This window comes from Urocitellus parryii, chromosome X (genome assembly GCF_045843805.1).
Source record: "Urocitellus parryii isolate mUroPar1 chromosome X, mUroPar1.hap1, whole genome shotgun sequence".
NCBI lineage: Eukaryota > Metazoa > Chordata > Mammalia > Rodentia > Sciuridae > Urocitellus > Urocitellus parryii.
This window is the reverse complement of record NC_135547.1, coordinates 89,207,785-89,230,981: the sequence shown is the minus strand read 5'-3', so window position 1 is coordinate 89,230,981 and position 23,197 is coordinate 89,207,785. Positions and strand designations below refer to the sequence as shown.

The 23,197-nt window shown below is 34.6% G+C and overlaps 1 pseudogene; it reads left to right on the top strand.

Moving 5' to 3' along the window:
- The first annotated feature begins 377 nt into the window (after positions 1 to 377).
- On the top strand, positions 378 to 22,644 carry LOC113177426 (nucleotide triphosphate diphosphatase NUDT15 pseudogene; annotated as a pseudogene).
- Positions 22,645 to 23,197: the final 553 nt, after the last annotated feature.

Sequence of the window (23,197 nt, the reverse complement as noted above, 5' to 3'; positions counted from 1 at the left end):
TATCTGCACCTGCAGGATTGGCCACTTGTTGAGTGTGATGTCAAGGAGACCCTTCCCTTGACCCTATCAAAACCTCCTTTGCTGGCCTGAAATTCTGGCTGAGCCTATCAGCTACTCATTCTCCTAAATGTTATTTTCTATTGTTTATTTAACTCAGCAACCTAATCTTAAAATATTCAAACACTAGGGATGCTGCAGATCTTATAGTTAGTATTCAGCAGCAGATTTGGTAGCTCAAAATAAGCAGTAGTCACAGAAGAAAAACAAAAGCTTTCATGAGCAAGAGTGTGTAGTGTGTGAGTAGTTGTATCAAAGTTGGGGGATAGTAAAGATGACTATGCTCAATGACTATAGTAGTCATCTTTACTAGTACATCAATGGACCCAACCAAAAACTCCATCCATGATAACCTCAATGTAGCCCCAACAGTCACTTTGGTAGAGTGGTTGAGTGCTTGCTCAGTGGTAGGGAGCCAGTTTAGCATGTATGAAACCATGAGTTGGACCTCAAGCACCTGAAAAAGAAAAAAGGAACAATGTGTTTATTTGTCTATTTGTACCCAGAATACATTAAGTTTTCTGGAATGCCTGAATACGAAGCTGAAGCTGGTTTTTGGTTGTTGTTTGTAGCTCAACCACTGAGCTACAACCCCAGCTCCTCTTAATGTGTTTTATAAAGTTTGCTGTCCCTAACACAGAATCTAATTAAAATTTACACGTCAAATTTCATGTTGTCTTTTTAGTTTCTTTAATCTAGAATAACCTCGTCAAAAACTGTTTTTTGTTGTTTATTTAGTGTGTTTTAAAATAACATGTTTTAAAAATCGATATTGCATACCTCATTGCTCTTATTTGTCCAATGATGTTATTATGTTGCTTGGTTTTGTGTTAGTGACTGACTCTAGAGATGGGGGTAGGGAGACATCATCTCTCATGTGGTTGTTTTGTTTGTTTGTTTGTTTCAATGTTTTGGAAACTGACCGTGATTGATCACCATGGCCACTGGAAAGACTCCAAAAAAATGAGCATGAATCTTACTCCTTGAGATATAATCAGAACTGGGAAAACAGTGAGGAGGACTCTTCCAAAAACTTGTTTCCTGAGTTAAGTAGTGATGTCCACACATACAAGTAGAGATTCACAAAACTATCTCCAACCTAGATTCAATAGTTTCTAACATTTCTGTCCTATTTGCACATATGCATGTATTTTTCCAAAAACATTTTTTAAATATTCTTTTAGTTGTAGATGGGCTTTAGTTGTAGATGGACACAATACCCTTATTTTATTTATTTATTTTTATCTGGTGCTGAAGATTGAACCCAGTGCTTCACATGTGCGAAGCAAGCGCTCTGCCATTAAGCCACAACCTCAGTCCTCCAAAAACATTTTATTTAAGATATAGGCATTAGTGACATTTCATCTCTCAATATTTTAGTACTCATATCTTAGGAATAAAGATACAAATTCTTGAAAAGCCACGGGATTATTATCATACCTATGAATCGATAATAATGTCCTAATGTCATATCATTTCTGGCATATATTTACATTTTCCAAATAGTTTCCTTTTTAAAATATTTTTTAGTTGTAGATGGACACAATACCTTTATTTTATTTGTTTTTATTTTTATGTGGTGCCCAGGATAGAACCCAGTACCTCATGCATGCTAGGCAAGCATTCTACCACGGAGCCACAATCCCGGCCCCACAAATTGTTTTCTTAATGTGTTTTTTAAAATTTTTTTTAGTTGTAGATGAACCCGATATATTTATTTTATTTATTTATTTTTTAATGTGGTGCTGAGGATCGAACCTAGTGCCTCACACATGTGAGACAAGTGCTCAACCACTGAGCTACAACTCCAGCCCCTCTTAATGTGTTTTATAAAAAGTTTTCTGTCCCTAACACAGAATCTAATTAAAATTCACACATCAAATTTCGTGTTGTCTTTTTAGTCTCTTTAATCTAGAATAATCTCATCAAAATTTTTCCCATGACGTTTGATTTTTTAACAGACCAAATTAAAAATATTTTAATTGATTTTTCTGATTGCTTCCTTGTGTTTCCATTAGATTGTTCTTCTATCTCATACATTTCCTGTACAACAAAAAAGTTAAGTGCAAAGGCTTGATTAGATTCAACTAATACAAATATGATTCACAGATGATGTTCCATACTTCCTATATATTGCATCACATCAGAAGTTCATGATGTCAGGCTATCCCAGGAGTAATGATCCTAAATTTGCCTCTTCATTAAGGTGCTAATTGCCAGATTTCTTCATTGTGAAAATATGGCTTTTCCCTTTGAAATAAAAAACAATCTGAGGGGTCTTATTTTGACACTGTTTGGGTATCTTTTTTTCCTAGTGGTTTAAAATCTGTTGATAATAGTCAACTGAACCAATTATTTCATTGTTAGGTTACAAAATGATGATTTCCTACTGCTTAATTTCTTTCTATGTTTATTAGCTGGCATTCATTCAAACAGATGAACTTTATGTCAACTGTGGATGGACAACTGTTTTTTTTTTTTCCTTAAAAGGCAGTGTATATGCTAAATCCCTTGCCTTTATTTATTGGTTTGCAATGTTAAGAGTTGGAGTAATAGACATCTTCAGTTATGAAAAATTATTCTCTTTTTCTGGATATACTTTTGAACTAATATATTTTTATTTATTCAATAATTTATAGTTAATTAAGTAATTTTTTAATTTAAAATTGTTTCAGCTTTGGCCCACGGGAGCTGGTTCCTGTGTCCCTTTGTATATCTCCTATTAATCTTTGAGCACTTGCTTGTTTTCTGGAAGAGTTAGATGCTCCAGGCTCTCCTTGTACTTTTCCTAACCCAGCCTTGGAAACACATTTCTTCAAACAGCTCTGGTTCCTACAACACAGTATTTGGAACCATGCCTGGCCATATCATGACACATTTAAAAAAAAAAAAATTTAGGGGCTGAGATTGTGGCTGAGTGGTAGAGCACTTGCCTAGCATGCATGATGCACTGGGTTTGATTCTCAGCACCACATACAAATAAATAAAATAAAGATCCATCGACAACTAAAAATTTTTTAAAAATATATAAAATTTTTAGTTGTAGATGGACACAATACATTTATTTTATTTGTTTTTATTTTTATGTGGTGCCCAGGATAGAACCCAGTACCTCATGCATGCTAGGCAAGCGCTCTACCACTGAGCCACAACCCGACCCTCATGGCACATTTTTCTTAATTACTTATATTTTTTCTTGAAATAACTATAGGTAATAATTAGTTGTAATATACACAGAAATCCCTGTTCTTTTACCCTCTTTCCCCCAATGGTAACATTTTGCAAAATTATAGTAGACAACTAGGATATTTTATTGAAAATATCCACTAACCTTAATCAAATTTCCTCAATTTTACATGTACTCATCTGTGTGTGTGTGCATGTGTGTGTGTGTGCGTGTGTGTGTGTGTGTACACGCACAAGCACACACAGGTGCATTTGTGTATTTAGTTCTGTTCTTGTTTCTCATATTTTATCATTTTGAAATTTTTTATAAATGAAACAAAAGGTAACTGGGATTGGCATTTTTCATCCAGCATAATATTCTGGTTATCATCCAAGTTGTTGAGTGTATTGCTAGTTCATTCTTTATTATTATTATTTCATGGCGTTAATGTACTACAGTTTGTTTAAACATTTACCTGTTAAAGTATGTCTAGTATGCTTCCAGTTTTTAGTTGTGACAGACAAATCTACTATGAACCTTTGTGTACAGGTTCCTTTGTTTCATTTTGCTAAGATAAAGAGTTCAATTGCTAGAGCATATAGTAGTTGCATATTTAGTTTTATAAGAAACTGCCAAACCATTTTCCAGATTAGCTATATAATTTTACATTCCCACCAGCACTGTATGAGTGATTCAATGTCTCCATAATCTCCCTAGCATTTGGTATTATCACTAATTTTTAAATATTTTCTCCCATTCCTAAGTTGCCTTTTCACAATGTTAAAACTTTCCTTCACTGTACAGCAGTTTTTTAGCTTTACTCTATCTTGAGTTGACTTTTGTGTATGATGTGAGGTAAGTATCCAATTTGATCCCACATGTGAATATCCAATTTCCCCAGCACCACTTATTGAAGGGACTGTTTCACCATTGTGTATTCTTAGTACCACTGGTGAAAATCTGTTGAGACTATTGCATAGATTTTTTTCTGGGCTCTCTATTCTGTTCAATTGGTCTACATGTTTGTGGTTATGCCAGTGTATACTGTTTTGATTGGTAATATATTATGAGATCAGGAAGTCTGATATCTCCAGTTTTGGTATTTCTCAAGATTGATTTGGCTATTCCTGGTCTTCTGTGGTTCCATATGAATTTTAGGATTTTTTTTCTATTTCTGAAAAAAAATATCATTGGAATTTTGACAGGGATTATGCTGAGTCTATAGATTGCTTTGTGTGGTATGGATATTTAAAAAACATTAAGTCTTCCAATCCAGGAACACTTCCATTTACCTTTTCTTGTTTAGGTTCTCTCTTCAACATTTTGTAGTTTTTAGTATGTAAGTCTTACATTTTCTCAGGTAAATTTCTTCCTAGATATTTTATTCTTTTTGATGTTCTTGTGAATGGCATTGTTTTCCTAATTTTATTTTTAGACAGTTTACTATTAGTGTATTTTAAAACACTGTTTTTTTGTATGTTGATGTTGTATCCTTCAACTTCCCTCAACTTGTTTGTTAATTCTAACAGTTTTTAAGGTGTTTTTATTTTTTTTATACATCAGATCATGTCATCTGCAAACAGGGGTAGTCTTACTTCTTAATTTTTTATTGAGTTCCCTTTAATTTTTTTCCTGCTAATTGCTCTGACTAGGACTTCCAGTACTATATTGAATAGAAGTGGAAATGGTAGGCATCTTTGTCTTGCTCCTGATCTAAGAAGAAAAGCTTTTATTTTTTTACCATTGAGTATGTTGTTAACAGTGGGCTTTCCATGTATGGCTTTTATTATGTTAATTTTACCATTTTATTATGGCAGCTTCCTTCTGAAACTCCCACAAGGCATATATTGGTCTGTTTGATGTGTTCCTTAAGTTTTCTTCATTCTTTTTTGTTATTTTTTGTCTCTGCTTGATGTCCCGATGGTACCACCTGCAAAAGGAAGGTGCTTCCTACTAAATCTCTACTAGTGCTGACAGTGTTGGGCTGCCTTCTGTCAATGTGTGGAGGACCAGGAGTCACAAGTCTGGTGGAGGGTCAAGTGACAGTGGCTCAATTCATCTTCTGCCACTGGGTGTAGAGCCAAGAGGTACCAGATCTAGGTTGCTATTTAATAGGTCACCCAATGGTGATTCTACTGAATCTAGGTGTCTGTCTGATTAAGAGACACAGGTCTGCCAGGAATAATGGTGCAAGTCTGTAACCCCAGAGGTTCAGAGGTTCTGAGGCAAGGAAGATCACAAGTTCCAAGCCAGACTTAGCAACTTAGCAGTAAGGGCCTAAAGAACTTTGTAAGATCCTGTCTCAAAAAATAAAAGGGCTATGGATGTTGCTCAGTGGTTAAACACCTCTGGGTTCAATCCCTGGTAAGAGAGAGAGAGAGAGAGAGAGAGAGAGAGAGAGAGAGAGAGAGAGAGAGAGAGAGACTGGACACTGGCCTGGGGGGGGTAGCACTTGGGCAGAGGGCTGGGAGAAACTGGGCTGGCTGACATTAACATTGGAGGTGGAAGGGCTTATCTGCATGTGACTTCCTGGTATGTGGCAGGGAGTATGTTAACCTACATATTTTATTGTTACTGCTGTGGGTAGGTCAGATCCTACCATTTTTGCTGATGGATGTGATTATAGAGAATGAATTGGCTTCCTTCTCCCTCAGCTTTGCTGTTACAGTTAGTGCAGGCAGATCAGTCAATGGATGCAATTGTATGTAGGTCTTCTTGCTAAGACACTGCTAATTTTTCTCTTTCGTAGACCTTTACTCAGAAAGAGCAGACACACTCTTAATTACTTGTTTTTTTTTTTTTTTTTTATCTTTGGTCTATCCTATAGATGGTTTCCTGGTTTCAGACTTCTCCTAGAAGGATGGGTGATATAAAGAAAATCTAGGGAACTCAATGTGATGTCATATTTGAAGTCCTAAGATCCCTATTCAATTTACCTTCTTATTTCTATATTTTAGTATCTGTTAAAGCATTTTCAGAATATTTACCTGTATTTGGTGGGAAGGAGCAGGGGAAAGTGAGCCTTTGCCTTTGTCCCAGAACCATACTAAAACAACTCATTTTGTACATACTACAATCTCAATATCTTTGTTCTTTTCTGTCTTGGATACATTTCTGTCTCTGGCCAAGGAAAGTTATGAAAATTTTCTTTTTAGGCAAAAAAAACCCCCTCACTCCCAAAAGGAAAATGCTCCTTAAATACAAGTAATTGGTGGAAAGTCATACAGAAAGTTTTTTAAAATTTTTTTGTTCAGTTTATTATGTATTTTATTTTATTTTGATCATGTGGGAATCAAACTCAAGGCCTCATACATACTGGGCATATGCTCTTACCATGGAGATACATCATCAGCCCTAAAAATATTTTTAATTTAATTGTGTAGGGTCTGTTCTACTCTCTCAACCTAAATTGGAAACCAAGTTTCTAATAGTTATTTAAGTATTATATTGGAGCTAGTATATTTTTATGAAAACACTTGTAGCTCCTGGGCACTGTAAGGAAAGAAATATAGAATATAATAAAAATATGTCTATCTTGGCTGCAATGAGAACATCTGGTATCCAGATAATTGTTTCTAAATACCATTATCTAATAAAAGGAACAAAGGAGTTGTTGATTCCAGGGATGGAGTTTGGAAGTATAAGATTGTGTGGAACATAAGGAAAGTGGAAAGTAAGGAAGATCTCAAAAAATCATGTGGATTTGTCAAAAAGACACAAGGACCAGATTGAATGGGGGCTCACATGGCTTAAACTTGGACAACTTGAGCATCAGAATAAATAATGTTAATAATGTGTTATAATGAATTTAATAAAATAATAATTCATGAATCTGTACTGTAAATAAATAAAGAAAAGGAAAGACTCTTCCTTGTAGTAGAATGCTATTTAATGAATGAAGAATAAATGATGCAGTTAGAAAAGCATCATTTTGCAACTATTATGCAGCATTATCTAAGAAATGAATCATTAATAAACACTAAAATGAGTGTATGGAAGTTTATGCCATTGGGATATTTGTACATTCTCAAAACATTTCCTCACACAGAATATTTAATAATCATAAATGAAAAAGAGTAAACTTGTGTTGAAGAACCCCGGTGGAAACCATTTCAACAAAATGATTCAGGTTGCAAAACAATACAGGGACAAAACATATCATGTGCCTGTTTTATATTATAATGATAAAGATGTGATATTTTTATGGTGCTTCTGCTGAGTATGTCTAACATCAACTGAATCATGAAAAAAATAATCAAATGAACCCAAAATGTGAGACAATCTATAATTATCCCAGAACTTTTGAAAAATGACATGGAAAACAAAGAATCCTTAAGAAACTGTTCCCAGAGCTAAACAATCTAAAGTGGCATGACAGTTAAATACAATGCATAATGCTGTAATAGATTTCATTGCTAAAAATGTTATAAAAGGTAGTATTGGAGGCTAGGGGTGTAGCTCAGTAGGAGAGCACTTGCCTAGCACATGTGAGGCCCTGAGTTCAATCCTCAGCACCACGTAAAAAAATAAATAAATAAAATAAAGGTATCTACAACTAACAAAAATTTATAAAAGTTATTATTGAGAAAACTGGAGAAGTTGTTTTAAAAGTCTGTAAAATAGATGATCTTTTCATCAAGGCAAATTTCCTTATTTTGATAATTTTACTTTTTTAAATAAATGACAGCAGAATGCATTACAATTCTTATTACACATATACAACACAATTTTTCATATCTCTGTTTGTATATAAAGTATGTTTACACCAATTCGTGTCTTCATACATGTACTTTGGATAATGATGTCTATCACATTCCACCATTCTTGCTAATCCCCTGCCCCCTCCCTTTCCCTCCCACCCCCTGCCCTATCTAGAATTCATCAATTCCTCCCATGCTCCCCCTCCCACCCCACTATGAGTCAGCCTCCTTATATCAGAGAAAATATTCACCATTTGTTTTGTTTTGTTTTGTTTTTGGTATTGGGTAACTTCACTCAGCATTATCTTCTCTAACGTCATCCATTTACCTTTAAATGCCATGATTTTGTTCTCTTTTATTGCTGAGTAAAATTCCATTGCATATATATGCCACTTTTTTATCCATTCATCCACTGAAGGGCATCTAGGTTGGCTCCACAGTTTAGCTATTGTGAATTGTGCTGCTATAAACATTGATGTGGCTGTGTCCCTGTAGTATGCTGTTCTTAAGTCCTTTGATTATGGACCGAGGAGAGGGATAGCTGGGTCAAATGGTGGTTCCATTCCCAGATTTCCAAGGAATCTCCATACTGCTTTCCATATTGGCTGCACCAATTTGCAGTCCCACCAGCAATGTATGAGTGTGTCTTTTCCCCCACAACCTCGGCAACACTTATTGTATTCATAATAGCTGCCATTCTGACTAGAGTGAGATAATATCTTGTAGTTTTGATTTGCATTTCTCTAATTGCTAGAGATGATGAACATTTTTTCACATATTTGTTGATTGTATATCCTCTTCTGAGAAGTGTCTGTTCAGGTATTTTACTTTTAAAAAAATTTAGTTGTAGATGGACATAAGACCTTTATTTTATTTATTTATTTTATGTGGTGCTGAGGATCAAACCCAGTGCCTCACATGTGCTATGCAAGCACTCTACCACTGAGCCATAACCATAGACCCTAATTTTACTTAGTTTTAGGAATGATAATGAAGGATTTAGGAGTAAAAAGACATGAATTCTGCAACTTATACAGAACTGGTTCAGAAAAAAATAATTACAGGTGTGCTTATGTTTATACGAGTGTGTGTGTATGTGTGTGTGTATGTATGTGTATGTGTAGATAAAGAGAGAGCAAGACAAAGGGAATATGATAAACCAAATGTACTGAAATGTTAACAACTGAAGGATTTACATGAAGGGTATAAGGTCTGTGGGAATTCCTTAGACTGTTCTTGTAATATTTCTATAACTTTAAAATTGCCTCAACATAAAAAGTTAGGAAAATTGTGTCATATAATACATCACAGACTGGAACATATGTGTGCACACACATGCCCATGTACACACATCAGCATGCACACTTAGTTTCACATACTTTTTAAATTTAAATTAAATTCATTTTTAAATTGATACATTATATATATATATATATATATATATATATATATATATATATATATATATTAATGGGGTAACATGATCTTTCAATGCAAATAAAATTGTATAATGTTTAAATCAAGTTGAACACATCTGTCTTCTCAAATATCATTTATTTATGGTGAAAACTTTCAAAATCCTTTCTTCTAGCTTTTTGAAAGACACAGTACATTATTCTTAACTGTAGTTACCCTACTGTACAATAGCAAACCAGAACTTCTTATTCCTGTCTAACTGTATTCTTGGGAGAGAGGTTAACCCCTTTCCCATCCAGTTCCAAATAGTTTTCATGCTGAACTGTTACTTCCAATTTGAGGTGTGGTGTCATGGAAAAAAAGGTATCTGAAACTTTAACAAAGACTTCAAGTCAATTCATTCCAAACCAATTACACATAATGTTAATAGTAACATCATCATTTTTGAGGGCTTATAATGTACTGGGCACAAAGTGTCTAAAATGAATTAACTAACGCAATCTTCACAGCAACATTCTGAGCTATCCTGTGGCATACAATAGCTGGCATGATTTTCCTAATTCCACAGTAGGTGAAACAGAAGCACTTGCAGAGGTATCTCAGGTCACAGGCTAAAGGTCCCACTGCAGCAAGAGGTAGGGCTAGAATTTGAACTCAAGTAGCCTGACCTTATGTATTTGTTATTTAACTTACACTAAGTAGATGGGGCCCTCATAGTTTTGAAGTGGGGATGAGCCAGATAAATAGGTATCTTCTAGAGTCTGCTACTGGACCAGTGAGGAAGTCTGTCCCTTGAATGCCCCAGGCTCTCTCTACCTCCTGCTGTTTCTCTTTGTGCACAAATGTTTCAAAACAACACGATGACGTGTGTTGTATTCTTTTTTGCGTGATACTGGGGATATAGCCCAGGGGCATGCTACCACTGTGCTACACCCCAGTCCTTTTTTTATTTTTGAGACAAGGTCTCCTAAGGCTGGCCTTAAACTTGCAATTCTCCTGCCTCAGCCTTTCAAGTTACTGGAATTACAGGTGTGTGCCATCTTGCCCTGTGATGATTGTCCTTGAACAATGCCAAGAAAGTGGATGTTGTTTTCTTACCACCACAAAAATGACAACTATACGTGTTTATAATATATGAGTTATTAGCTATATTTAAGCACTTCACAATGCGTATATACTTCAAAACATGTTGTACAGAATAAATATATATACAATAATTTTATGTGTAAATTAAAACAAAACTAACAGCTGGATATAGGTCTGTGGTAGAGCCCTTGCTTAGCCTGCACAAGGTTCTGGATTCTATACCCAGAATGGCAAAAACAAAACTACTCAGGGCTATGTCTGTTCTTAAAAAGCCCACTGGAGGGCAAAATTTCATTGCTGTTAACCAGCTTCTACAAAACAAACTGTTAAGGCTAACAGGAATAATTTACAGCTCATTTTTTATAAACACTTAATATCAACCACCTAAGAAAGAAAATGGATTCATGCTTAAGATGAATCGACAAAACAGAAAATGATAAAAATAGCAGTAATCTTTCTCATCCTTCCTACCTAGCCCTCCACCCCCAGGGTCCCTGGTTGTTTCTCTCCATATCAATAATGGTTTATGCAAAGGACAGTATTAAAGAGTCTACTGAGCTGTGGCAGGTCTGTTTGGTTCCCCACGTGTTCCTTCCTAAGGAAAATATGAGAATTAAAATTGGAATACAGGGGTCTTCACCTCTAGAGAATCCAGAGGTGAAACTTCTCAGGCAGACCTCCCCTCTTTCTAGGAAACGCTGTTAGTGTATTCCACTTAGCATGCAGGCCTAGAAGGGACAACTATAATGTTGAACAAGACATCCCCATGTATGAGCTTCTAATATAGCTGTTCCTTTCCAATATGCCTGGTGTGATTACAAGTATACATTATCCTCTCTACAATAAGCAATGTAGTACAGTATTCTTTGTTTCTCTTCATTCTGACCATGGGCAACTCACTCAACCTCTTTGAATCAATTTTCTCGTTTGTATAATGGGTGGAAATGTCACCTATCTCAGAGATTACATGCATTTGACAAAAATATATACACATTTATAAAAGACATTTGTGCTTTTCTTTCAACAATGTCTCTCAAGTGTCAGTTATGCATTAGGTATTGCTCTATGCACTTGAGATACAGCAAAAAACAAGAAAGACATTCTCTGTGCTCATATAGTTTATATTCTGAGGGGAAGAAAGAGAAACACTGTGTGTGTGTGTGTGTGTGTGTGTGTGTGTGTTTCGACACATGTTATGCAGAAAGCAAAGTCAGGTAATGGGATAGAATATGAGAAGTCATGGAAGTGGCTGCTTGAGATAGGATGTTCTGAAAAGACCTGTCCAATAATGACACTGAATAAGAGGGATTTGGCAATATGAAAATTTTAAATATCTGTGTTTCAGCATATACAATAGCCCTGAAGTGATTTGATTGGTGTATTTTAGGAACTAAAAGAATTTCAGGATGCCTGACAGATGTTGGATGAGGGGAAGAGCTGTAGGAGAAAGTTGAGAAGTTATTGAGTGACCAGTTTATGTAGTAGTGTGAAGGCATCTGAATTTTATTTTCAGTGCATTGGGGAACCATTGGAGGGACTATTTTTTTTTTTTTTTTGTATCAGGGATTAAACCCAGGGGCACTCAGCCACTGAGCCACATCCCCAACTCTATTTTGTGTTTTATTTAGAGATAGGGTCTCACTGAGTTGCTTAGCACTTCACCATTGCAGAGGCTGGCTTTGAACTCTCGATCCTCCTGTCTCAGCCTCCTGAGCTGCTGGGATTACAGGCATGTGCCACCACACCCGGCTCATTGGAGGGATTTTAATGATGGAGGGACATGATTTGGTTTTCATTCTAAGAATCTCATATGTGGATAAAAATGAAGGGATCTATCTGGTCAAAATAATTTTATGAAAACATTAAAACATTAATGGCCATTTATTTTTTGTTCATCCATTCATGGACCTTAGGATTATTGCCACCTATTGCTATTGTGAAAAATGCTGATGTGAACACTGTTGTACAAAAATTTGTTCAAGTCTGTGCTTTCAGTACTTTTGGGTATATACACAGAGACAGAATTTCTAGATATTATGGTAATGACATGTTTAAATTGTTGAGAAACTGCCATAGTATTTTCTACAGTGATTGCACCATTTTAACTTCCCAACAACAATGAGACACTATTCCCATATATCCACATCCTCACCAACAATTCATATTCCTCCACCCTGATATTTTTCATGTAAATAATGACCATTCTAATGGTATGAGATGATATCTCATTGTGCTTTTGAGTTGCACTTCCCTAATGACTAGTGATGTTTATTATCTTTTCATTTGCTATTTTGTCATTGGTATATCTTCTTTGGAAAAATGTCCATTTAAGTCCTTTGCTCTTTTTTTAAGTTGGATTGTTTTATTTTTTTATGTTAAGTTAAAGGAATTCTTAATATCTTTTGGAGAGCAATCATTTATAAGATACATGATTTACAAAAATTATCTCCCATTCTGTGGGTTTTGTTTTCATTTTCTGGAAGGTATCTTTGATGCACAAAAGTTAATAATTCAGATGAAGTCCAGTACATCTATTTTTTTTCTTTTGTTATGTGTTTAGGTGTTATATCCAAGAAATCATTACCAAATCTAATGCCATGGAGCTTTTCCCCTGTGTATTCTTCTAAGAGTTTTATAGTTTGAGCACTAAAATTTAGATCTTTGATCCATTTTGAGTTAACTTTTGCATATGGTATAAGGTAAGCATCCAATATCATTCTTTTCCATCAGGATATCCAGTTTACTTAGCACCAGTTTTTGAAAAGACTCTCCTTTCTTCCACTGAAAAGATGCGGGGCACCCTTGTTAAAAAATAATTGATGACATTTTATTTCTGGATTCTGCTCAATTCCATTTGTCTTTATGTCTGCTTTTATGTCACTACCACAATATTTTTATTGTAACTTTATAATAAGTTTTGAAATTAGGAAATATGAGACCTCCAACTTTGTTCTCTTTCATCAAGATAATTGAGGGTTTCTTGCCATTCCATATAAATTTTAGCATGGATTTTTCTATTTCAGTAAAAATATATTTGAGGTTTCTATAGGGATTGCATTGAATCTGTAGGTTGCTTTAGATAGTATTGGCATTCTAATAACATTTATCTTCCAATCCATGAATCTAGAATGCCTTTCCATTTGTTTGCCTTCTTTAATTTCTTTCAGCAATACTTTCTGGTTTCAGTTTACAAGTATTTCACTGTCTTGGTTAAGAAGTATTTCTAAGTATTTTATTTCTTTTGATGTTTTAAACATGGAATTATATTCTTAATTTCCTTTCCAGATAATTCTTTGTGTAAAAGAAATACAACTGATTTTTGAGTGCTGATTTTGTATTTTGAAATTTTATTGAATTTGTTCAATAGTTCTAATGGTGTTTTTTGGAATGTTTAGGATTTTCTACATATAAAATTATTTTAAATGTGTTATTAGATTATAGTTATGCATAATAATGGGGTTCATACTGACATATTCCTAAATGAATATAAGATAGTTTGCTCCATTTTAATCCCCATTCCTTCCCCTTTCCCTCTCTTCCTCTCTCCCAACAGTCCCCTACCTCTACTGATGTCCCTTCTATTTTTAAAATATCACCCTTTTTATTCCTTTTCTCTCTAAATTCTATATATTCTGTATGTAAAATCATCTGTGAGCAGACATAATTTTACTTCTTTTCCAATTTTAATGTCTTTTATTCCCTGTTCTTGTTTAATTGCTCCAGCTACACATTTCAATACTATGTTTAACAGAATTGATAGATGTGGCATCTTTGTCTTCTGATCTAGATGGAAAGTTTTTGGTCTTTCACCATTGAGTATGTGATCTATAGAATTACCATATATGTTGAAATTATCACATATGTTGATGTGGTTTCTTTCTATTCTTTGGTGTTATTATAAAAGAATTTGGAATTTTGAATTTTGTGAAATGCTTTTTGAGATGATCATGTGCATTTTTCTTTTGTAATGGATGCTCTTTTATTGTATTATTAAATTTTTCAAAGTTTGGAGTATTTGCATAACTCAAGGAGCCAATATTCTCCAAATGACCAATATACAGGTTAATATATGCATAGGGAAAAGTTCTATTAAAAGTGCAGGGTTAATTGGTACAACAAATCTGGAAAGCGATATGGAGATTCCTTAGAAAACCTGGAATGAAACCACGATTTGACCTAGCTATCCCACTCCTCAGTCTATACCCAGAGAATTTAAAAACAGCATACTACAGTGACACAGTCACTTCAATGTTTATAGCAGCACAATTCACAATTGCTAAACTGTAGAAGCAACCTCAATGCCCTTCAATAGATGAATAGATAAAGGAACCGTGGTACATACACACAATGAAGTATTATTTAGCATTAAAAGAGAATAAAATGCCATTTGCAGGTAAATGGATGGAGTTGGAGAATATCATGCTAAGCAAAATAAGCCAATCTCAAAAAAGAGGCCAAATCTTTTCTCTGATAAGTGGATATTAATCCATATGGGGGGGATGTGCATGGGATAACTGGAGGAACTTTGGATGGGACAAAGAGGGGAGAGGGGCAAAGGGGTGGGAAAGACCATGGAATGAGATGGACATCATTACCATAAGTACATGTACAGTTGCACGAATGGTGTGATTCTACTTCATGCACAACCAGAGAAGTGAAAAATTCGGCTCCATTTGTGTACAATGAATCAAGGAGCTTTCAACTGTCATGTATAACTGTTAGAACTAATTAATTAATTTTTTAAAAGTGCAGGGTTAGCTGGGCATAGTGGTGTGTCCCTGTAATCCCAGTGGCTTGGGAGGATGAGGCAAGAAAATTGCAGGTTGGAGACCAGCCTCAGCAAATCAGAGGGGCCCTAAGCAACTCAGTGAGACCCTGTCTCAAAATTTTAAAAATATACTTAAAAAGGGTTGGTGATATGGGTTAGAGGTTAAGTACCCCTGGGTTCAATCATGGGTTATCCCCCCACCAAAAAGAAATTCAGGGTTACCATTAATTTTATTTTTTATACATGACAATAGGATTCTTTTTAAATTTTTTAAAAATTATAGTTGTACATGGACAGAATGACTTTATTTTATTTGTTTATTTTATGTGGTGCTGAGGATTGAACTCAGTGCCTCATGCATGCTAGCCAAGTGCTCTGCCACTGAGCTACATTCCCAGCCCCCAATAGGATTTATTTTGACATAATTATAAAAGCATGGAATATAATTTGTTCTAATTCAGTCCTCAGTACTTCCTCTTTTCCTTCCCTCCTCCCTGGTCTCTACTGTAATGATCTTTATGCTATTTACTTACAGGTTTTTTAAAAATTATTTTCTTCTGGATGTACATGATGATGAGATTTGTTGTGTTACATTCATGTATGTATATAGAAAATTTAGGTCAGAGTCATTCCACTGTCTTTCTCTACTCCATCCCTCCTTTCCTTTGAATTTCCTTTGTATACTCCACTGATCTTTTTTCTATTTTTTTCTTTTATCCTCTCCCTTATTTTGTATTAGCTTCCACATATCAGAGAAAACATTCAACCTTTGATTTAAGGAGACTGGCTTATTTCACTTAGACTGATAATTTCCTGTTCCATTCATTTACCAGCAAATGCCATAAATTCATTCTTCTTTATGATATATATCACATTTTGTTGAACCATTCATCTCTTGAAGGGCACCTAGGTTGGCTCCATAGCTTGGTTATTATGAGTTGTGCTGCAACAAATATTGATGTGGCTGTGTCATTGTAGTATGCTGATTTTAAATCATTTGGATATATACCAAGGAATGGGATAGCTGGGTCATATGGTGTTTCCATTCCTAGTTTTTTGAGGAATCTCCATACTGCTTTCCAGAGTAGTTGCATTGATTTGCAGTCCCACCAACAATGTATGACTGTACTTCCCCCGCCACACACAAAACATCCTTTCCAATATTTATTGTTACTTGTATTCTTGATAATTGCCATTCTGACTTGAGTAAAATTAAATATCAATGTAATTTTAATTTGAGTTTCTCTAATTGCTAAAGATGTTGAAGATTTTTCATATATTTGTTGACCATTTGTATTTCTTCTTCTGAGAAGTGTCTATTTAGTTCTTTTCCCCAATTATTGATCGGGTTATTTGGTTTTTTGATGTTGAAGTTTTTTTTTTTTTTTTAGTTCTTCATATATCCTGAGTATTAATGTCCTATCTGAGGAGCAGGTGGCAAAGATTTTCTCCTGTTCTGTTCGCTTTCTCTTCACACTCTTAATTGCTTTCTTTGCTGTGAAGAAGCTTTTTAATTTGATACCATCCCACTTATTGATTTTTTATTTTACTTCTTGTGCTTTATGAGTCTTGTTAAGAAAGTCAGTTCCTGAGCCAATATGTGGAAGTTTGGGGAGTTCTTTTTTATGATATATATTACATTTTCTTCTAGCAATTGCAAAGTTTCTTGACCAATGAATTTTAATATAAGAGAAAAGGAAAAGTTCATTGATATGGTCTAAGATTGCACCTTACAATAACCTTTAAGTTTCACTTCAACAAGTGATTCTTAATGTAGTATCAAAGAACATATAAAATATCTGAAAAGGTTATTAAAAACACTGCTACCCTTTTCAACTAGGTGAGACACTATTTTCTTCATATAGTTCAACAAAAATGGCATATAATAAAAGAATGAACACAGAAGCAGATATTATAATTGTTTTCTATTATGGAAGACATTAAAGAGATTTGCAAAAATGAAAACCCATGTTACTCTTCTTAACTTTTTATTTTTGAAAATATTTTTATGAAAAAATGTTCATATTACTCTATACAATAATTGCTATTTGAAGTTATTCTTGAAAAATTATTAATTTTTTCAGCTTTGATTTCTCACAAGGTAAATTTGATATAACAAATAACTTGTGTTCCTCAATTTTTTAATTTGTCACTTTTTAAAAATATGGTAAAATACACATAATATGAAATTTTCAATCTTTTTTTTTTAGGGGGTGTACCGGGGATTGAACTCAGAGGCACTCGACCACTGAGCCACATCCCCAGTCCTATTTTGTATTGTATTTACAGACAGGGTCTCACTGAGTTGCTTAGCACCTCACATTTTGCTGAGGCTGGCTTTGAACTCACGATCCTCCTGCCTCAGCCTCCAAGCCACTGGGATTACGCATGTGCCACCACACCCAGTGAAATTTACAATCTTAAAACATTTCTAAATATACATGTCAGTAGTAGGTCCCTTTACATTATCGTGAAACTGATCTTCAGAACTAATATTGCCTTGCAATACTGAAGCTCTGTGCCCACTAAACAATTCTCCATTCTTCCCTCCCCCAGTTCTCAGGAACCAGCCTTCTACTGTCTCTATGAATTTGACTCCTATAGTTTTCTCATATAGCTGAAATCATACAGTATTTATCTTTGTGATACTGGCTTATTTCACTTAGTATAATGCCCTCAAAATTCATCCATGTTGTAACATGAACCAGAATCATCTTCTTTTTCAAGGCTGAATAGTATTACATTGTATGTGTAAACAATATTTAGTTTAACCATCCATCAATATAACCTTGGTTTTCTTTCACCATTTGGATGTTGTGAATAATATTGCTATGAACATGGATGTACAAATCTCTCCAACACTTTGCTTTTTATTCTTTTGAGTATATACCCAGAAGTGGAATTGTTGTATCATATGCTATTCTATTTTCTATTCTGTTTTTTCACAGGGGTGCCACCATTTTAAATTCACACCAACAGAATAAAAAGGTTCCAATTTATCCATTCCCATGCCAATAATTGTTATTTTCTGGCTTATTCAATAATTTTTTGATAGTAGATATCCTAAAGGATATGAAGTTACAGTAGCTCCTTGTGGGATTGAGTCACATTTCTTTAACATTAGTGATGTTGGGAATCTTTTCCTGTGCTTGTTATCCATTTGCATATCCTCCATGAAAAAAGTATCTATTTGATTATTTTGCCTCTTTTTTTTAATTGAGTTGTTTGTTTTGGTGTTGCGAAGTAGAATTTCTTTATGCATTCTGGATATTACCCATTTATCTGATATATGACTTTCAAAAATTTGATCCCCTTTCATAAGTTGCCTTTTCACCCCATTAAGTGTATATTTTAATGTGCAGAAGTTTATAATCTTGATGTAGTTCAATTAATCTATTTTTACTTTTTTAGCCTGTACTTTTGGCATCTTATCTAGGAAATTGTTATCAAATCTAATGTGATAAACTATTCTCCTATGTTTTCTCCTAAGAGTTTTGTAATTGTAGCATTTAATATTTAAGTCTTGAATTTATTTGTAGTCTTTTAATTAATTTTGTCTGATATTAATAAAGCTACCTCAGCTTTCTTTTGCTTACCATTTTCATGGAACATATTTTTTATCATTTAATTATTAAATGTTGAGGGGTTTTGTTTTGTTTCTTCAGTGCTTGGAATTGAACTCAGGGCCTTGCACATGCTTGCCAAGCACTCTAACCCTGAGCTAGCTACACCCCCTGCCCTATCATCTAACATTTTTTTTTAAAGAGAGAGAGAGAGAGAGAGAGAGAGAGAGAGAGAGAGAGAAAGAGAGAGAGAGAATTTTTTAATATTTATTTTTCAGTTTTCGGCGGACACAACATCTTTATTTTAATTTATATGGTGCTGAGGATCGAACCCAGTGCCCCACACATGCTAGGCGAGCCCGTTACAGCTTGAGCCACATCCCCAGCCCATATCATCTAATTTTTAACCTATGCATGTTCTTAGATCTAAAGTGAGTCTCTTGTAGATGGTATATAGTTAGATCCTGTTTTTAATCCATTATGCCAATCTAAACTTTTCCCCCTTTCTTTTTTATTTTCTTCTTTTTTCCCAGGGCTTCACATGTGCTAAAGCAATTTAGGCCTTTTGATTTCCAAGTTTGATCCATTAACATTTTAAATAATTACTGATAGGGCAATATTTAGAAATGCCATTTTAATGTTTCTATGTGTCTTACAGTGCTCTTATATCTTGATTCTGCTTTTATTACCCTCCTTTTTGTTTAGTTGATTTTTATAGGGACACATTTCAATTCCCTTCTCATTTGCTTTTGTGTATATTCTATATTCTTTTGGGGGAATATATGAAAGAAACATCCTAATGCTATAATAGTTTTTTTTTTTTCAAACTGATAACACCAACTTGAAATAAAAATGTGTTAAATTCCAAGAATTTGCCCCCTGCAGATACAGCTTTGTGATTTCTTACACTTATGTACACTGGCTTTGAATGAAGATGGAAATGTTTCTCAATAATCTATTCATTCATATTTTCTAAGAAGTATTTGAAAGAATTTATCTTACTATTTTTAAAGTAGTAAATTCAGCCTGGCATAATGTAACACACCCATAATCTCAGTGACTTTAGAGGCTTAGGCAGGAGGATCATAAATTCAAGGTCAACCTTAGCAAATAAGTGAGACCATGTCTGAAAAAATAAATAAATAAAAAGCCTAGGGATGGAGCTCAGTGGTAGAGCACATTAATTAATTAATTAATTAATTAATTAATTAAAATAAAATGGTCAATTAGGTTTTGAAAACATTGCCTTATAGGACAACTCAGTGAAATGGTATGAGCCTAAACACTGTGGTTGAAAATTCTCTGCGTGTTTTCTTTTTCTTTTTTTTTTTTTGGGGGGGGGGTACTGGGGATTGAACCAGGGGCACTTAACCACTGGGGCACATCGCCACTCTTTTTTATATTTTATTTAGAGACAGGTCTCACTGACTTATTTAGTACCTCGACATTGCTGAGGCTGGCTTTAACCTGACAATCCTCCTGCCTCAGCCTCTTGAGCTGCTAGGATTATAGGTGTGTGCCACCATGCCTGGCTGGGTGTATTCTTAAACTCTTAACCAAAATAGAAATTATATTAGTTCAGTGCTCACTATATGCCAGTATTGAAGGCATTGAAAACATTCTGTTTTTGTTTTTGCTTTTTTGTGGAGCTGGGTATGAAATTCAGGGCTTCATGCATGCTAGGAAAGTACTCTACCACTGAGCCATGTCTGCAGCCTTAATATTTTGATATTATCTTTCTATATATCTATTTAATTATTTCTCAAGAGATATGCACTCAAAATTTTAAAAGCAAAGAGGATCTCTGTTACACTGCCTGACACATACATATTGTTCAATTATAGTTAGTGAATGGATACCTTTATGCAGCATTTGCTCATTCATTTAGCATTTATGAATCACACGATGTGTGTCCAATTCTGTCCTGGACATAGAGGATTCAGAAATGCATTAGACCAGGGGTAAGGTTGTGGCTCAGTGGTAGAGTGCTTGCCTAGCATGTGTGAAGCCCTGGGTTTGATCTTCATTATCCCATAAAAATAAATAAATAAATAAAGTGCAGGTATTGTGTTCATCTACAATTAAAAAAATAAAAATAAGGAAATTCACAGTCTTAGAATCCAGAGGCAGAGTCAGACACATAAAGCTTCCAGGTTATCATAGTCATTATTCCTGTTACTTTTTGGACAATGCATGCTCATTACTCAATAACTCCTTCTGATTCTTGGAACATACCTTACAAAGTGTAAGTTTGTAAGTTATGAATCATCTTCCCTGAAAAATCAGATGAAATTTCCATTCTGTGAACTTCATGGGATCCTGAATTCCCCCAATCATAATAAGCACTTATTTCAGTTTATTGTAGTTTCCTGTGTTATTTATGCCATTTTCAATAGGCAGTGAGCACCAAGGCAGTGTCTCCATATTTCTTACTCATTTCTGTACCTCAGAACTCAGTAGTGCTTGACATAACAAGTGTAAGGAAAGACACCATCATAGCTAGAGTGTTCAGTTGCTAGGGAAGGAAAAACAATAGAACCACAATAACCAACCAGTATTATCTAATCTTAGGCAAGAAGCCATAGCTAAAGATTTTGAAATTTTATTTAGTGAGACAATTTTAAACTATTTTGTTGAGATATAATTGACATACACTAAATTTAACATGTTTAAATTATCAATTTGAGGCATTTTGAAATTTGAATGCATCTGTGAGTACATCACCAAGATAAATGTAATTTTTAAAATCACTAAGAGATTACTCATGCCCATTTGTAATCTGTCCCTTCACATCTATCCCTACCTGCCCCTGACTTCAGTAATTGTGGCACTTTGGTATTAGCAAAAGAAAGATAAGCAGATCAATCAAAGAGAATAGAGGGTCCATAGACTCACACTAATACAGTTAAATCCTCTTTCACAAAGAAGCAAAGGCAATTTAATGGGGGTAAAGGATAATCCTTTCAACAAATAGTACTAGAACAACTAGTCACCCACCTGGAAAAAAATGTAAAAGAAAATAAAACATCGGTGACCTCACACTCTTCACAAAAATGAATCCTAAATGGATAATAAACCAAAATACAAAGCTATAAAATTCTTAACAATATAACATAGAAGAAAATATAAATGACCTTGGTTTGGGTGATGACTGCTTACATTCAAGACCAAAAGACAACCTTTAGAAGAAGAGAATGATAAGCTGGACCTCATTAAAATTAACTCCTTCCACTCTACAAGCTATTCATTTAACAAAATAAGAAGGCAAGTCATAAACTGGGAAAAATTTGTCAAATACATATCAAAAAAAGGAATTGCATACAAAATATACAAAATTCTCAAAACTTAACAATAAAAAACACAATTAAAAAAAAGTTAAGCCTGGCCAGGCCTGCCTGCTGGCTCTATAATGGCTAGTGTGAAGCCATTGGGGCTGAGGCAGCCCCAAGAGTGGGGGTTGGAGTGGTGGTAACCAGGTGCAAGCATTGTCATGCGTGTGTCCTCCTGAGGAAGAGGAAAACATTTGGGGCCGGCAGCTTTCAGCTTCTGTGTGTGTGTGTGGGGGGGGATTTGGAATTCAGTGAGACCTGGGAAAAAGCAACTCTTAGCCTGTAAAATATCTGCTTTGTCTAAGTGATGAATTCTTTCATTGAGAAGAATAATTACCATTATGTCACTATATTAATGTAAGAAGTAGATTTGAATCATGATTCAGAACTAAAGAACGTAGAACCTGAAAAAAAGGAAAGTTGGGAATGGGTTCCTTTGGGAAGAATTTCCTCCATAGACCAGCTTTTCTGGGCACTCCATTGTTTAATGGAGCAAGGCTATAATCCATTTAAAGAAGATTTGAACCATCTGGTAGCATACAAGGGAAATACTCTCTAGGTGCCAAGAAGACTCCTTGATTTTAATTTTTTAAAGACAAAAATAAGGTCTAGTTAGGGAATGTAAAATATCTACATTTCAGAACAATTCCTTTTTATCTTTAATTCCATATGACTGCCAGTTTATTTGCATTCTCTTAAATACCTACCACCCTTGAGAAGATCTTTCTGGAATGGATTATTGAAATGTATTTCAGACACAGAATATAGGATAAATAGGGATATTGTGATTAATCTGCTTTCCATATTTATCTATGATATTTACTGTGTATTTTTATTATTACAATTTGCATAGGATAGTTTCAATGGAACTTGCCTTATAATGTTTTCAGTTCAAATTCAGATATAATTCAAATTCAAACAGCATAACTGTTGCAGAATTTATCGTGTTTGTTGATTTTCCTTTTTCACTCAAAAAAATGTTTAGTGATATACTGTGACAATTGTATAACTAGGGAGAACAGGATAGGCCAGTAAGGCATATTTCCCAGGTTTCTGATTGAGAACCTAAACTAAGAGAAGTGAGACAAACCATCTAAGAACTGTATCCTGCC